Source organism: Lissotriton helveticus, chromosome 5_1, assembly GCF_964261635.1.
Source record: "Lissotriton helveticus chromosome 5_1, aLisHel1.1, whole genome shotgun sequence".
NCBI classification, from domain to species: domain Eukaryota; kingdom Metazoa; phylum Chordata; class Amphibia; order Caudata; family Salamandridae; genus Lissotriton; species Lissotriton helveticus.
In genome coordinates, this window is record NC_136065.1 from 2,022,190,134 (window position 1) to 2,022,197,181 (window position 7,048).

General features: G+C 51.2%; 1 long non-coding RNA gene across 2 annotated transcripts in view; it reads right to left on the reverse strand.

Annotated features, from left to right (window-relative positions):
- LOC144753954 (uncharacterized) overlaps positions 1 to 1,940 on the reverse strand; it is a 277,219-nt gene extending 275,279 nt beyond the window's left edge. For both annotated transcript variants that reach the window (XR_013594613.1, XR_013594612.1), the window contains exon 1: positions 1,491 to 1,940. This is a non-coding gene — a long non-coding RNA (uncharacterized LOC144753954). The remainder of the gene's footprint in view (positions 1 to 1,490) is intronic.
- Between the last annotated feature and the right edge of the window lie 5,108 nt (positions 1,941 to 7,048).

Below are 7,048 nucleotides of genomic sequence, written 5' to 3' on the forward strand. Positions count from 1 at the left end.
TAAGAGGCTGGGTCCGACCTGTCCTCTTTTTTAAAAATGGGTACCAGGATTGATTAGTGCATGGAGGGTAAAAGGCCAGTTGCACTGCATGCGTTTAAAAGAGGACCATACAAAAAAAATATCGTTTAAAAAGATTGACAGGGATGCCATCCGGGCCGGGTGCCCTTCCTCCCAGGCTTAATTCGATAGCTGGAATGACCCTAATCACGAGGGTAAGTGGAAACCTAGTCCCCACGGAGCCTAAATGCTGTTTAATTTTTTTTTTTAAATATCTTTTTATTTAAACACTAGCAGCCCGTCCCGACGTTGTCCGAGAGCAATCATGGCTTAGGGCCCCCGCCCGCCCTGACGTTGTGCAGTATTATGGCTCTATGTTAACTTTGTACGCTTTTGTAACCTGCCCACGTCACTGCCCACGTCACTTTTTCCTCCTGTAATGGCCCGTTTGGTACCTGCCCACGTCACTTTTTCCTCCTGTAATGCCCCGTCTAGGTTTACTTTGTATGCTTTTGTAACCTGCCCACGTCACTGGCCACGTCACTTTTTCCTCCTGTAATGCCCAGTCTATGTTTACTTTGTACGCTTTTGTAACCTGCCCACGTCCCTGCCCACGTCACTTTTTCCTCCAGTAATGGCCCGTTTGGTACCTGCCCACGTCACTTTGCTACCCGCTCCACTTTGTACGCTTTTGTAACCGGAGAGAGTTTGGGATGCAAAAAAAGGAAATTATATGCCAATGAGTGATGAAGAGCTTAAACATATGATCTGTGTCAATGCCGGCTAGTGCAGGTAAGCAGGTAAAGCCAAGGGTAACAGAAAAGGTGATTTGAACTATGACCCCCCTAAACCTAAATGATTGCATGCATTAAAGAGACTATGGTCGCTGCCTGGCTTGATGGATGTCTTTGCCAGGACGTCTTCACATTGAAAGTGTTTTCTGAATGCCACATCACATAGGTTGTCCCTTACTATACAGTCACTTATACAGTCATGTGGATGGGTGTCCTCTGAAGAGACATCCGTTTCTGAGCGCAGGTCACGCCCGCTAGGTGTGAAATTGACGCTATGGTGTGCTTATTCAAGTTGGTGCTATCTATCACTTTACCATCAAGTGAACAAAATGTTGCTCTTCACACTTAAATATTTACTGCAAAGTGATGCATTTTATGCAGTATCTTTTTTCAGCCTCTTAAAGCATGTTTTATATTTGCATAGATTGAAAAAATGTTTTTTAAACAAATTGCACATCTGTTGAATCCGATTAAGGTGCAACATTGCTTGTGCGTGATTTTCTGAAAAAATGTGTCATGCCAATAAATAAATGCAATTCTGTAATGTAAACAACAACTGCTCCCAACACCTTTTGTAACTAAAAAGCATATAAACCATAATTCAGCGCCACTGTCACTTCTCCACTCAAAAAACTCAGGTGTAATGTTTATTTTATATTTTAAAAGAAGGAATGGCAAAGAAACTTAACAATGGCTCACGTTTGCCTCTGCGTGCCCAGCACAGCGCTGGCTCCGAATCCAAAGGGGGAGAACGCACGGCTTCCTGCACGTTATTATACGCTTGGTGAAGGGCACACAGTATGGCTTTCCGGAGGTGGGCCGGGTGTTGTGACAGCGCGGGCAGCTGCTGAGAATTTTGAAGATATTCGCGTGAAATAACGTCTGTCCCCGGCTTAATGAAGTGGGCTGCACCAGGTCTCGTGCAAAGCATGGACGCGCCATGTGAATGAAACCAATAAACAAATAAAGTAATGGTTCACAAAGTCCCGCAGCTGGCCTAGTAATTACGACTTTGAGAAAACATAAGTTAACTTGCTTTTTGTTATCGTCGAGAGATTTTTGTTGGGTGCTCGTTTCTTCTAGTGGGAGGAAGTCTGGAGGGTGTCGCTTCCTTTCTCCTGTCCGTTCCTCGCAGGGTGTTGCTTCCGGCTTCGGCAGTCCCCTGTGATGTCAGCACGCATCCGCACGCACGTCGTTAGCCGGCACTACTTCTAAGGGACTACTTTTCCTTAAAAATTACTTTGCCCTTCTAACATATATATTTTTTTATTATATAGCCTATGTCCATCTGCTTGCCCTGACGTTTTCAAAGATACATTGGGTGTTTGGATTGGCGCTGTGGTTCCCGAGTTTACCCGCCTCAAAGGTTCCCAGTTGTAGCGTCGCGCTACTAAATCACACGGACACAGTGTGTTAATTAAGGAGCTTTATTAGCAACCTCTCATTCCGACCCCGTCCCTACTCTAACTGCCCTTTCCTGTCCTGTCCCCTCCTCTTCCCCTCTGCCCATCTAACTCCGCCCACCCCAGCTACTGGACTGCTAACTTCGTTACATCTCCCCCTTTCTTAATAAAGCAACAAATGAAGAAAATAGAGATTAGTCCATCTCTGCAATCAGTCTCTTAGGAGGCCGCACATGACGGCGGGGTCTCGCGGGTGTGGACACAACAACTTCAGATGAGGATTCTTCTACAGGTGAAGGTCCAGTGTCGGGCACGACAGTCTCAGGGCTGTCCCTGCTTTCAAGTGTGGGGACCACAGGTGTATTTTCATGGATTTCAGGAGAGCACTTCTTGAAATGAGAAGCGTTGCGGGTGACTCTTCGTGTCTCTGATTCTGCCGTCACCATGGTGCCCTTTTGTTGGGTAATTGTTAGTGGCTCATCTTTGAAACGACAATCAGTCTTCTGGCGTTGTTCCTGCTTGACAACAACTCTGTCACCTTCTTTCAGGGAGGGGGACCGGGCCCTTCGCTTGCGGTCCGCATACTCCTTCATCTTGTCCTTGTGGTGTCGATCCGTTATGGCCATGTCTCGGTGTTGTTGATCCGACAAGGGTTTTCTCAAGGCTCCGTCCCATGTGGGGATCCGATTTCTCATTGTCCTCCCAAGCATGAGAGTCGCAGGGCATTGGCCCGTTGTGGAGTGGGGGGTGGTCCGGTAAGCACTAAGGACCTCGTTCAATGCTGACTGAAGATCCTTCCTTTCAGCTGTGGCTTGTTGGAATGTTCTCTTGATGGTGGACATGAATCTTTCCACAGTACCGTTGGCCTGAGGCCAGAGTGGCGTGACTTTGCGGTGTTGAAAGTCCATGTGTTTCGCGAAGTCGCTGAACTCATGACCGTTGAATGGGGGCCCGTTGTCCGTCTTGATGACTCTGGGGACGCCCCAAGTCACGAAGACTTCTTCCAGTACCTTGAGGGTGCAAGTGGCATTGGTTGATGATATGAACTGGGCCACTGGGAATCAGGAGTATTCGTCCAGGATGACAACGACATATTTCCCGGATTGCAGGGGGCCATAAAAGTCCATGGCAACTTCTTGCCATACCCCATCGGGCAATGGGGTCATCTGTAGGGGTGCAGGTGGATTGCTGTGGCTGGTCAGTTGACACGGGTGACAACCTTTCAAAGTGTCTTCGACCATCTGGTCGAGGGTTGGGAACCAGACACGTTCTCTCAGTGCTCTTTTGGTGGAAACGACCCCTCGATGGCCTTCGTGGGCCAAGTCGATTACTCCTTGTCTCAGTGTCGCTGGTATGACTAGTCTGTGATCTCTGAGGAGGAGGTCGTCATCAGTCACAGAGAGTTCGTCAGAGACGTGCCGGAAGGCTTGGAGCTCTTTCTTGGCGGCAGGGCTTTCCTCTTCCTCCTGCGGGTGGTATCTCCACCTGTTTGTTCGAGTGCGTTTTATTACGGCTTGTAGGATGCTGTCTTGGTTGGTCGCTTCCCGAATGGCGTGCATGGGGATGGCTGATGGACGAGCATGAGTGGTCACAAAGTGGATGTATTCTTCCGCAATGGAGGGCACAGTCTCTGATGAGTCTCGGGGGTGGCGAGACATATAGTCAGCAGGATTCTCATCCTTCCCCGGTTTGTGAATGATTGAGAACGTGTATTCTTGCAGCCGCAAGCCCCACCTCTCGATCCTGGGAGGCATCTTGCACTTGGGATTCCCATAGATCGTGACAAGTGCCTGATGGTCGGTAATGAGCGTGAAGTGCTTCCCGTAAATAAAGATGTGGAAGTGTTCGCATGCCCACACGACAGCCAGGCTCTCCTTTTCCGGTTGGGAGTAACGCTTCTCAGGGTCCGTCAAGCTCCGACTGGCATAAGCGATGATCCTCCTCTGATCCGACTCATGGTCGTACTGTGCCAGGATGGCCCCTAAGCCCACGGGGCTTGCGTCCACGGTGATTTCCGTTTTCCTTCAGGGATTGAAATAGGAGAGGCATTTGGCAGATTCCACAGCGTGTTTGATGTCTTTGAAGGCACGCTCACAATCCGGGGTCCATACAAATTGCGCGCCAGCTTTCGTGAGGAGCCTCAGAGGGTGACTTACGGTGGCGTAGTCACGAATGTAGCGGGCGCAGTAGCTTGCCATCCCGAGAAAGGAACGCAAGTCGTTGACATCAGCCGGGCTCTTGGTGTTGTTGAGCGTGGCGATTTTGTCCGGGTCCGGTTTCATGCCACTCGCCGAGAAGATGTGTCCAAAAAATTTCAGGGTCGACTGATGAAATTCGCATTTGTCCTTGTTGAGGGTCAACCCAGCTTCCATCAGAGCGAGGCAGACACGATCAAGGGCGGTGTCATGCTCTTGTGTGTCCGAACCGTAGACCAGGATATCATCGCTGTAGTTAAGAGCGTTAGGTATGTGGTGGATGACAAGACGTATGGCCTCCTGGAAGATCTCGGCAGCCGATGAGACGCCAAAACTGAGGCGTTTGTAGCGGAAAAGACCAAGATGGGTGGCAAATGTCGTGATGGGGCGGGAGCTGTCGTCAAGCTCGAGCTGATGGTAGCCCTTGTTCAGGTCCAGTTTTGAGAACACGGTTGCCCCGTTGAGGGCCGTGATCATGTCGCTCAGGAGGGGGCCTGGGTGTCGCTCCCTCTCAATTGCTTGGTTCGGCAGACGCATGTCCACACAGAGACGGACTTTGTTTTGGGAGCCTTTCTTGGGGACGATCACCACCGGGGACACCCATGGAGTGGGGCCCGCAGTGCGCTCAATAATGTCTGCGTCCAAGAGTTCCTGCAGTTCACGTTCAACTGCGGATTGCAAGTGGAAAGGCACTCTCCTGGGGTGTTGGGCCACTGGTTTGATGAGCTCGTTAATATGCAGGTGGATCTGACGGCCTTTCAGCTTCCCCAGACCTCGGAAGAGGGAAGGGAACTTTCCGGCGCAGTCCGAGATGTCATGGACATTGAAGAGGATGTGCACCAGCTGAAGACGTTCCGCCGTGGGGAGGCTCAGCAGACAGTCAGCCTCAGGACCTTTGATCACGTGGATAACCGCTGGGATGGAGAGCTTGCCATGCGTTAGTGTGGTGTCAAACTTGCCCAGGCATTGGAGAGGTTTCTTCGCCATCCAGGTGTAGACGCGGACAGGTGCAAAGTGCAAACGTGGTTTGGGGTCCATGCGGTCGTGTTCAGCAACAGAAATGTAGTTAAGCGATGCTCCGCTGTCCATCATGAACTTAGCGGCATGGTTGCCCACTTTGATGTTGAGGCGTGGATAACGTTTGAACTGATCGTGGTCAGCAAAGTTGACATATTCGGTGGTGTAAGATGAGTGCCTGGAGGAGGATGATCTTGAGTCTCTTGAAGGGGACCGACGGTCCCATCGGGAGCGCCGAGAGTCACGACTAGAATGTGAGGACGTGGGAGATCCAGGAGGCTCTTCCTGAACTGCTCTGATGTGATGACGTTTGGCCTCCGATCGGGAGGGCCGCTGCGATCCTTCCTGTCTGCCGCCATCGTTGCGCTTCTCTTTGTGGTAATCCCCACACATGGCCTCGAAGTGGTTGGACCGTCCACATTTCCGGCACCGTTGGCCCATGGCAGGGCAGGAGTCAATGTGAGGATAGTCGTACCCGCACCTGAAACACCGCCTCGTGCGTTCAGGTCGGCGATCTCTCCTATCGGATTCCTTTCGTCTGTAGTCCGGGCGTCGCCTGGGTGAGTACTTGGAGCGCCTCGATCTGTCTCGCGGGTGACGTCTTTCACTGTCGCGTCGATCCTGACGTCCTTGCCGTCTCTCAGTGATGCGGTTGGCGTGCTCACGGCTGGTACTGGGCCCTGTTTCAATTTCCGCCGCATTCTCTTCGGCCTGGTCATACAGTCGGGAGTTTTCTCCGATTTCTGCAAGTTCTTGTGGTTTTCTCAGCAGGCGTCGTCTCAGCGACTCCGAGTGACACCCCGTGATTATCTGAGATTTGATGGCTGCATCCGGCGAGAAGTTGGTAAAGTCACAATGTTGGGACTGCCTCCGCAGCCGATGTATGAAGGAGCTCAGTGGTTCTTCCTTACCCTGGCGCTGCTGGTGAAACTTGTGTCTCTCATAGTCGACGTTTCTCTTATGCAGAAAACGGTTATTTAGAATAGTTCTTACTTTATCATAGGTGTCACCATCTGTGGCTGGGATCTCCCGGACAATCTTGCTTATTTCACGCCCCCCTAGATTGCGAAGGGCTATAATCTTGTCTTTGTCTGGTTCAATTTTGGACCCTTCAATATAGTCCTCAAAATCCTCTAGCCATTCCTGCCATTTTAGTCCCATGCTGCTTCCTGTTGTGACTGACAATGGCTCTGGGGCTCGCAGGTGGGTGCCTCCCTTGACGTCCTTCTGCGCGGGAGGGTTAGACATCGTGACAATGGAATTCGGCGTCCGAGTCCGCTTCTTGCGTCAGCAGCCGGTGTGCGTTTCTCAGGTTCGCACTCTTGTGGCTATCAATGCTTGTTTGTCTCTTGTGGCTGCCAGTGCTTGTCTGTGTTCCAGTGCTCGTTCCTCTGTCAGGGCTTGTTTGGTGTTCTATGGCCAATGCTTGTTTTCTATTGAATGCCTGACTTCAAGATGGCCGCCTGTATTCTGCACAGGGAGGATGTCCTTGAGGGTGCCTGACTCAAAGATGGCCGCCCCCAGTCACCCACGAGGTCTGGGCTCCTCTGCACTCAGCCACACTCGGTCACTCTTGGCACTCACCGAGGGTTCTTCCTCCCGGCAGCCAGGCTTTGGGCAGTTCCTCTTCACTGTCTGGCCA